This window comes from Triturus cristatus, chromosome 2_2 (assembly GCF_964204655.1).
Source record: "Triturus cristatus chromosome 2_2, aTriCri1.1, whole genome shotgun sequence".
Taxonomy (NCBI): Eukaryota; Metazoa; Chordata; class Amphibia; order Caudata; family Salamandridae; genus Triturus; species Triturus cristatus.
In genome coordinates, this window is record NC_140582.1 from 310,221,666 (window position 1) to 310,232,880 (window position 11,215).

General features: G+C 41.0%; 1 long non-coding RNA gene across 2 annotated transcripts in view; it reads left to right on the top strand.

The window, feature by feature from the left end:
* LOC146862169 (uncharacterized) overlaps window positions 1-10,595 on the top strand; it is a 334,729-nt gene extending 324,134 nt beyond the window's left edge. For both annotated transcript variants that reach the window (XR_014978389.1, XR_014978391.1), the window contains one exon: window positions 9,784-10,595. This is a non-coding gene — a long non-coding RNA (uncharacterized LOC146862169). The remainder of the gene's footprint in view (window positions 1-9,783) is intronic.
* The last annotated feature ends 620 nt before the right edge of the window (window positions 10,596-11,215 follow it).

Consider the following 11,215-nt stretch of genomic DNA (forward strand, 5'->3'; position numbering starts at 1 on the left):
CCGGGGAGGCAGATTGGAGGTGATTACCCCCAATCTGCCCCTCCTTGGTGGGACAGAAAGCCCTCTAGACCCCAGTGATACAAAAAACATAATAGAAGGTAGGAGTGGGGGTTGCGTCCATCTCTGTATAAAGCATCAACAGTCCCTCTGCCACCCCTGAAGGGGCAGATGAGGGTGATTGGGCCATTTCCTGTCTCAAGCACTAGACCTACCCACACAAGTGAGGCAACATTATTATCAGAAGAGTTATGGGAATGATGGGTGGAAATATGTTTGTGACTCCCCGCGGAATCCTGAAATTTCCATCACAGAAATGTGAGAAAAATGTGTTTTTTAGTCAAAGCTTGAGGTTTGCAAAGGATTCTGGTCAAAACACTCTGATGAGAGCCATGGAAATCATCCCATCCTGGATTCTCCTGAGTGTCTAGTTTTCAGAAAGTACATGTGTGCTAGGTTTCCCTAGGTGCCGGCTAAGGGAGGGCCCAAAACCCACTGTGCAAAAAAATGGGTCAGTTGGAGTGGAAAATGTGATGTATCTATGTAGCATTTTAGGCCATCTCCTGTCACAGGAACTAGTCCTATCCGCACAAGTGAGGTACCATTTGTTTTTTAAGCCATGTGAGAGCATAGAATAGTAGGATATTTGTTATTACCAACTGAATTTCACTGCATTTGTGCCGTCCTAATGTAAGCCAGAGTGTAAAAAAAGAAGACCTTTTGAAAAATACCCTCAAGATCATATGCTTGTACAGGTACCCACAAATTTAGAGATGTACAAATAACCACTGCTCCTAAACTCCATGCCTTGTGCCCATTTCAGAATGACATTGGTTACCTAGATACCTATCGGTCACTCTACATATTTTACCATATGAATTGGTCTACACTCAGTACACAATGAATAATCATTGTACGGTGCAGCTCAGTTGTTGGCTCTCGGCACCTTGGGTTCCTAAAGAACCTACAAACCCTGTATATCCCCACAACCAAAAAGGTCTAGCAAACGTAATGGTACATTGCTTTTGTAAATCGACCATCGTGACAAAACGTTACAGATGAAGATATTGTCACAAATAGCTGTTTTTTCCTACTAGTTTTCAATATTTCTTTATTTCAACAGTTCATTTCTTTAAGAAAACCTTGAGAGATCTACACATATGACCCATTGCTAAATTTGGAATTTTGTCTTCTTTTCAGAAATATATAGCTCTCCTGGATCACCCATGGGTTTCACACTGGTTTCCACCACAAACTGGAAATAGGTTGAAAGCGCAAAAAATAGGAAAATGGGCTACCTCTTTGAATAATGACAAAACTGTGGTAAAAAAGTAGGCTTTTTGATTCAGCTCTGCATGTTCCTGAAAGTTGTGAAGATGGGAACTTTAGCACAGCAAATTGTCCATTGATGCTAGTTTTATGAAAAAAAACCTGACACGCATCCACTGCACTTTTTGCCTATTTTTCCCCAACAACTCAAAATATAGCTATATTTCGCCTATTTTCTCTGTCCCCTCCAGGAGAACACAAACCATGTATACGTTTAGAATCCCCAGGATGTTGAAACAAGCATTTGCAATGCAATAGGTCTCGCATTTATGGGAGTTTGAGCTATTGGCATTGTACATGACAATGCCTTTTATGTATGTGTTGCTTTAAAACCGATAAATAAAAGGCATTGTCATTTACAATGCCAATAGCTTAAACTCTCACAAATGCGAGACCTATTGCATTGCAAATGCGTGCAAAAGCATTAGTAGAGAGCTTGCCCTGCCAGTAGGCAGGCCAAAGCTATTTGAGAAACTAGTGCTGGGAGGCTGTAAGCCTACTGAGCAACAACACACCTAACAGGGGGTGTCGCCATGGGAGGTTACAGCATGAGAGAAGGCGGTACTAAGGCGGGACTACTAAGCCTTTTGACCAATGGACAGCCACTGTTTACAGTTGACAATGACACAAGCCAATGAAAAATATGGGCGGAGAGTGGGTGGAGCTTCAAGTCCCTACCTCAATACAACATGTCTCGCGGAACATCGCATGCGCTGCCCATGCTCGACCTAAAAAAGAATGCACATTTGGCGTGGCTACCTTATGTGGACAAAAGGTTATGGAGGCCGAAGTATAAACTACCCAAATAGCCAAAAAGGGCTCAACACTGTGGGGTGGGGGGTATGAGGGGATGGGGGGGCAGCAGTTAAGGTGTTACGTTTCCAGTGGCGAACAACCATTTTGTTACAAACAAAGAGAGAGGGGCCCCGTGCCACAAAAGGGGTGGAGCACCAGTTAGACAAGAGTCAAAGATAATTCCCCTTCTGTACCAATCAGAATTTATATTATACACACATACACAGCTCTTACTCAATCACTCACCAGGATAAGGCCCCAATTAGAGTCCCTAAACAAAGCTGCATATAAGGAATTCAATATATTTTATTAAAAATTATTAATCAGCTGGTTTTACACAATAAAAAGTTCATAATCCATAGGATTTAAACCATTAAAAAGATTCCAAAAAACAGTGAAACAAATATACAAAAAAGCAAAACATACACAGTAATACAAAACAATGGGAGATTCAGTAAGAAAAATTCATGTTTTCTTATCAAAAGGAGAGAAATATGATCTAGATCAGTTATTTTCCTAGTTGATTATGTCAACAGTCAGATATTTCGGAAAACAAGCGTCAGTACAATCTATATTTACACTCCTATATTTGCGTCGACGCGTTTCGGTGGGAATCAGAGAATAATCGACCACCTTCTTCAGGACATATGTTATATTCTCCCAAACAGTCAGATTAAAATCTAAATCAGATAACAAAATATACATGTTAAAAACAAATATAACACAATCTTATTGGTTTGATACAGTATTATTAAAGCAATTCTATCTCCAAGCTAACATTTGCCTACGACAAACATAGGTTACCCACATACGTCCCAACACTTGCATAAAGATATGCTTACTCGCAGGGTGTTATTAACCTGGTGACTCAACGTTCAGTCATTCATTCATGCTAAGGACAGAGATATCAAACATTCATTCTGCTTTGTTAATGCCAAATAAATGACCACAGCATAATTATATACCTTGTGTATAGGACGTGTTCAGATGCTGGCTACTAAAGGGATATTAGCCTCCTCCTTGTGCCTCATCAGGAACACTCAAATGGGTCGCATACCAATAGGTTGGCCCATCCCTCTGAGAGAAAAAGATATTTATATAAAAAGCCTTGAATCTAATCTCGAAATTAAAATGTACCACATACGACCCTTCACAGATACATAAACATACCTGTAGTTATGTGTATTGAAGGTCGCTAAGTACAATTGTTGGCGGAAAGGTAATCTAAAAAAGAACAGATTTCATAATGCATATGGTTCTATTAGAGGGTTAATTTATTTCTGTTCGGTCAGAAAGGCTCGAGCTGATGAACCCCAAGGGATTACCTTTAAAATTTCAAAGGATAAGTTACTTCTCATTCCTTGAGTAAAGATGGGCTATATGGGAGACACTTGTTCTTCCCTCACGAATAAGACACAATAGTCATGTTCCTATAAGTAAAGAGAAATAAAGTATCAAACCCTACACTTTTTTGTTCAAACTGTATGTTATCGAGCTAGGACCTCTACCGATGTAATATACTGTTTAGCAGACCCCACTATCTCCTCTTCGAGTGCTGAGCTGCTCTTATTTTCAAACCAAGCTCCTAACATCATTCACCCTACTATATTCTGTTGGAGTGCTAAACGGGTCCAACTTCTTCACCCAACTACCTATGTAATATTTAATCCTTAATCAGCTATCATAGCCCGCCCCCCGCCGTCTCCTGTTATAGCAGTGGGAGTGGGACTACATCGTGAGCTGAAAGAACCCCCGGCAAGTCATTCTCAGTCCTTACTCATTTCGGAGTGTTAAAGGAAACCCATGCGGAGCGTCTAAGTGTCCAACAAAAGCGGCAACTACCCAGCGTTCTTCGTTAAGCTCACCTTTTTACTGCGCATATGCGTCCTACAACATCTCCGGGTCCAAGCTTGTCGACATACCACTAACGACTAACTGACCTTATATATTGAGTGTGGACACATCCCAAACGGTAATTGACGCCAGCTGTGGTATAATTCTGGTCGTATGCCTAGAACGCTATCCTAGGAAACGAACCGCGGAAGTATCTTGGTTAAAAATTAGCGCGATCAACTATAAAGATAAAATGAAACTGTGGCGGCCATCTTACAGTGTGATTCCTACAACAAACGCCTTATAAGATCGCCGGGTACAGGGCCACGAGAGCCAATAATGTCGGACCGCGGCAGTATCCAGGTTCGCAAAGAGCGCAATCGACTGTAAAGATAAAGAGAAACTATGGCGGCCATCTTACAGTATACATCCCTACAGCATACGCCTTATAATATTACCGGGTACGTAACCACGAGAGCCCATAATGTCACAACATAAAGGCTCTTATTAAAAGGTAGATATCACAAACCTCAGACTCTAGTCAAAGGACAGTCTTATTACCCCTACTGGAACCACAGCAAGGTCCCGAAGATATAAGGAAACTTCACAAGGAGCTCTGTATTGGAGTCCAGCCAATGTCCAAAACTATAAACTATTTTATAAACGTCTACTCTGTATCTTATCTGGTGGATCACTCTGCGGAAGCCAGATATTAACATCTAAGTGCATTAATATTTTTTCCAAATAAAAAATCGCGTAACCGTAAGTTGCTAACTTTAGACGATTAGATTTTTCAGATGATATGCCACGGAGTGTACTCTATAGAGGCACTATACCTCCATCACAGCATGGGAAGAATGTCATCTTATTAAACGTTCCCATTCCTCCTTCGAGTTAAGGCCATTTCGCACTGTATTAAACAGGGAAATATACCACTGTTCTCTTGCCTTTCTTTTCTGTTCCATGTTACCGCCACGGCCACCCATCCAGATTTTCTCTAGAATGAACCATTTTATGTCAGCATCATTATGGCCAGCTTCAATGTAGTGGGTGACTAGAGGGGCATTGATTTTTTTGGTGCGGATCGCTGAGCGATGTTCTTGTAATCTGATGCGTAGCTCCCTACCCGTTTCCCCAACATATCCTTTCCCACAGGGACAACGGAGGAAGTACACAATGTTCTTACTCCTACAGTTGTTGAAAGATCTCGAGGAGACCTTGCGTCCATTGTGTTCTAGAGCATCAGATTCCAGACACAGGGGGCAAACATTACAATTGCCGCATCTCACATTGCCAAGAGCCAGAGTTCCCTCTAACGTGCTCTGTCCTCTCCCTTGATTTTCTCTGTACGTATGAACTAGCTCATTCCTTAAGTTCTTATTTCTTTTAAATGCGAAGATGGGTCTTTCTAGCTTCTTGTCCTCATCATTGTTAATAATGTGCCAATTGCTATTAGTCACATTTTTTATTCGATTGCTGATGTGCGAAAACTGGCTGACGAAGACAATCTTTTCAAAATCTTTTTTGTCTTTCTTCGTTTTTGTCAACATGGCCTCTCTATTATGGAATCTGGCCCGCTTGAAAGAATGCGTTATCAATTTTTTGGGGTATCCTCTCTCCCTGAATTTCTTTTTCATAATCTCAGCGTGTTTGTAAAAGTCACTGATCCCTGAACAGTTTCTCCGAAGACGGAGGAACTGACTGAAGGGGATGTTGTCTCGTTGCGATTTCGGATGGAAGCTAGAATAGTGCAGCAAGGTATTTTTGGCTGTGGGCTTGGTGAACAATTCCACTTCCAAACATCCCTCTACATCTTTGATAGTAATATCAAGAAAATCCACCCTGCTACTGCTCCACTGAGAAGTAAATTTGAGGTTCGGATCTCCAAGGTTGAGCCAAATTAAGAATTCTTCTAAAGCTTGAACTCGACCTTCCCAAATAAAGAAAATATCATCAATATAACGATACCAGCCAACCACATTCTCAAAGAAGGGGGCTAGTTCGTTAAAGATGTGTTTGCTCTCAAATTCACCGACATAGAGGCAAGCCAGACTCTGCGCACAGGTAGCCCCCATGCTGGTGCCTTTCTTTTGCTTGTATAGCTGATCCTTGAACAAAAAAATATTGTTCATAAGGACCATCCTAGCACATTCAACAATAAAGTTCATCTCAGCTCCTTTTAAGTCAATGTTCTCAATGGCTCTGCGAACAACCTCAACCGTTTCACTCTGAGGGATGTTCGTGTAAAGAGTCTCAATGTCGAGGGTAACCAGACATTGAGTCTTCCCACAGAATCGCATACCCTCTAGAAGAGATATCATATGGGCTGAGTCCCTGACATAGGACTTCAAACCCATGAGTGATGGGTCGAAGGAAGTGGTCCACATATTTGCTTAGTGGCTCCGTGAGAGAGTTAATACTACTAACAATTGGTCTCATCGGAGGATTATCATGGTCCTTGTGAATTTTAGGGAGACCATATAAGGCAGGAATCTTAGATTCATCATTATGTAAAAAGTTATATTCTTCCTCACAGATCCACTCTTTATCTTTGGCTTCATTAAGAAGCAGGCGGCAGTCCTTTGTCAAAGTGGCTAGTTGATTTCTAGATACAGGCTCATAGTGTTCCCTATTGGCCAGCATCTCCAGCATTTTCTGTTCATAGTCTGAGGTGTTAAATACAACTACCCCGCCGCTTTTATCGGCCGGCTTTATAGTCAATGTCACATCGTCTTTGAGGAGTTTCAGTGCATCTCTTTCCTCTCTACTAAAATTATTATCAAATTGTTTGGGGTTCTCTGACAGGATACATTGTATTCCACTTTCTACAGATTTTTCAAAAATCTCATGATTTTTGTTTACCATAGCTAAGGTGGGAGTAAAGTTAGATTTAGGTTTAAACCCAGATACATTATTGTTAATCCTCACCGGACGGTCTTCAAAAAATCTTCTGAGTCTAATTTTCCTAAAAAAAGCTCGTAAATCCTTTTCCAATTGATATCTGTTAATGTTGGAAGATGGAATAAAACTAAGCCCTTTGCTCAGAACCCTAGTTTCTGTCTCAGTAAGGGTTATATTGGACAGATTAATTACTGGTGTTCCGATTGGCGTTTTGTACATTGGCTGGACTCCAATACAGAGCTCCTTGTGAAGTTTCCTTATATCTTCGGGACCTTGCTGTGGTTCCAGTAGGGGTAATAAGACTGTCCTCTGACTAGAGTCTGAGGTTTGTGATATCTACCTTTTAATAAGAGCCTTTATGTTGTGACATTATGGGCTCTCGTGGTTACGTACCCGGTAATATTATAAGGCGTATGCTGTAGGGATGTATACTGTAAGATGGCCGCCATAGTTTCTCTTTATCTTTACAGTCGATTGCGCTCTTTGCGAACCTGGATACTGCCGCGGTCCGACATTATTGGCTCTCGTGGCCCTGTACCCGGCGATCTTATAAGGCGTTTGTTGTAGGAATCACACTGTAAGATGGCCGCCACAGTTTCATTTTATCTTTATAGTTGATCGCGCTAATTTTTAACCAAGATACTTCCGCGGTTCGTTTCCTAGGATAGCGTTCTAGGCATACGACCAGAATTATACCACAGCTGGCGTCAATTACCGTTTGGGATGTGTCCACACTCAATATATAAGGTCAGTTAGTCGTTAGTGGTATGTCGACAAGCTTGGACCCGGAGATGTTGTAGGACGCATATGCGCAGTAAAAAGGTGAGCTTAACGAAGAACGCTGGGTAGTTGCCGCTTTTGTTGGACACTTAGACGCTCCGCATGGGTTTCCTTTAACACTCCGAAACGAGTAAGGACTGAGAATGACTTGCCGGGGGTTCTTTCAGCTCACGATGTAGTCCCACTCCCACTGCTATAACAGGAGACGGCGGGGGGCGGGCTATTGTAGCTGATTAAGGATTAAATATTAGGTAGGTAGTCGGGTGAAGAAGTTGGACCCGTTTAGCACTCCAACAGAATATAGTAGGGTGAATGATGTTAGGAGCTTGGTTTGAAAATAAGAGCAGCTCAGCACTCGAAGAGGAGATAGTGGGGTCTGCTAAACAGTATATTACATCGGTAGAGGTCCTAGCTCGATAACATACAGTTTGAACAAAAAAGTGTAGGATTTGATACTTTATTTCTCTTTACTTATAGGAACATGACTATTGTGTCTTATTCGTGAGGGAAGAACAAGTGTCTCCCATATATCCCGTCTTTACTCAAGGAATGAGAAGTAACTTATCCTTTGAAATTTTAAAGGTAATCCCTTGGGGTTCATCAGCTCGAGCCTTTCTGACCGAACAGAAATAAGTTAACCCTCTAATAGAACCATATGCATTACGAAATCTGTTCTTTTTTAGATTACCTTTCCGCCAACAATTGTACTTAGCGACCTTCAATACACATAACTACAGGTATGTTTATGTATCTGTGAAGGGTCGTATGTGGTACATTTTAATTTCGAGATTAGATTCAAGGCTTTTTATATAAATATATTTTTCTCTCAGAGGGATGGGCCAACCTATTGGTATGCGACCCATTTGAGTGTTCCTGATGAGGCACAAGGAGGAGGCTAATATCCCTTTAGTAGCCAGCATCTGAACACGTCCTATACACAAGGTATATAATTATGCTGTGGTCATTTATTTGGCATTAACAAAGCAGAATGAATGTTTGATATCTCTGTCCTTAGCATGAATGAATGACTGAACGTTGAATCACCAGGTTAATAACACCCTGCGAGTAAGCATATCTTTATGCAAGTGTTGGGACGTATGTGGGTAACCTATGTTTGTCGTAGGCAAATGTTAGCTTGGAGATAGAATTGCTTTAATAATACTGTATCAAACCAATAAGATTGTGTTATATTTGTTTTTAACATGTATATTTTGTTATCTGATTTAGATTTTAATCTGACTGTTTGGGAGAATATAACATATGTCCTGAAGAAGGTGGTCGATTATTCTCTGATTCTCACCGAAACGCGTCGACGCAAATATAGGAGTGTAAATATAGATTGTACTGACGCTTGTTTTCCGAAATATCTGACTGTTGACATAATCAACTAAGAAAATAACTGATCTAGATCATATTTCTCTCCTTTTGATAAGAAAACATGATTTTTTCTTACTGAATCTCCCATTGTTTTGTATTACTGTGTATGTTTTGCTTTTTTGTATATTTGTTTCACTGTTTTTTGGAATCTTTTTAATGGTTTAAATCCTGTGGATTATGAACTTTTTATTGTGTAAAACCAGCTGATTAATCATTTTTAATAAAATATATTGAATTCCTTATATGCAGCTTTGTTTAGGGACTCTAATTGGGGCCTTATCCTGGTGAGTGATTGAGTAAGAGCTGTGTATGTGTGTATAATATAAATTCTGATTGGTACAGAAGGGGAATTATCTTTGACTCTTGAACAACCATTTTGCACTGTCTAAGGTGGTAAGATACCACTGCCTCTGTTTTTTAACTATTTACCCCATCCATCAGTCCAACACTGTGGCTCGGAGTTGTCTTAAATGAGAGCTTTTAGTACTCACCCTTTGTGATACTGCATCTAGTTCTTAAACAGATATGATTATAGAAGTAGATCAACATAATAGATTTTTGTCTCAGCATCAGTTAAAAATTGCTTCTTGACACCATGACCATTTTAAGTTGCTCTAGTGTAATTTTTAAATGTAATTGAAAGACTGCCTTAGCTTGATTTTGACACTGCAGCATGGAGAAAAGAGCAATCTGTTTTGCATTTTTTAATAATCCCTGTTGCTTTATTTTATCTTTCTATTTCAGTAACGTTATCATTATTATATTTGGCAGTGATCCTGAAATGAGCCTCTGGGAAGGGGTGTGATGAGGTCAGCCCACAGTTACATCTGCTTCATCGAGACCCAGTGCAAAGGGATGAATCACTCACTCAAAGGCGTTCATCAATCAGCCCTTTTTCTGCACACCAGGACTACTCCTAATGTATTCCTATGCGTCTACACTGGTCACCCTCATTGTATGTGCAAACATCATGCTAAGCTCCAAAGCCACGGGCCCACTGTCAGATCTCACCTATTTTACAAATCTGCCTCATCAGTTGCTGCTCCCTCTTCCAATTTTGCCTCACCACCTGCATGGAAGGAGCACTGGCCACATCTTTAAGGTCATGCCCTTCTTCTGGGCAGCTGCTCCATCAGAGAGGATGAGTGCCAGCATCTGTGTCTCGCATTACCCTTGAAAGAAGTATTTCCTCTTGAAAATTATATATTATGTATGGACACACTAGTTCTATATTTTCCTTTGACTTTGAACAAAATCCAGAACTGTTATCAAGTGCAATCCTGTCATCATTCAGCTATAGTATATAGAATTAGTGTAGAGATGGAGACAGCCCTTCGATCAGTATTGCAGGGATGGAGTGTTATCCCAGCCATCTCCGACTGGGGGGGCAGGAACACCCTCTTCCGCCACCTCCGGTGAATGCGTGCCAGTGTGTCAAGGGTAATCCCCCTGTTCCTCCCACTCAACCAGGAAATCAAACCAGCAATGTGATTACTGCATCCCATTGTAGTGGGTTTGTAATGATAACTTTATTGCTGTTTATGACATGTGTAAGGTTCTGTATTATATACTTTATGTTCTGTTGGTCACGATCTTTGAGTGTGCATCTTCTGAGGTTCGATCGGTTTCTGCCAGTTGAAGATCGAACCTCCGTGGGTGAGCTGCTCCTGGCCGTGGCTGGAGATTTAAGAGAATAAACCTATTTTTTGAGACTAAGAGACGCCTTCTAGTATATTTCTTTCTACTTACCACATCCATCTTGTCCCCAGAGGTTCCAACTTAGCCCATAAGCATCATCGTGAGTAGGCTGCGGAACCACCAGGTTATAACATAGTAGAGTTCAACCACATGCAATTCGGACATGGGCAAAAATTCCAGAGAGTACAGGGCTGGAGCCATTGGTGTCCTCCTATGGTTTGAGTGGCATCAACCTGTCAAATCTGTTTTATGCGATTGCGAGCTGTAGCACTCTTCAAATAATCCACCATAACATGAAGGTGTTAATTTCAAAAGGTTTCTTTATTCATAAGGAAGATCATCCATCCATCTCCAAGCTTTCACTGAGCAACTATCGGTCTCTACAACCTCAATGGAAGCCCTGTATGACATGGCTTATGACATACATAGCGTTCTATCATTACACAGCTACTCAGTTACCACACGAGCCTCTGCCTTATTCTCATTTTGGGGGTTCTGCTATGTT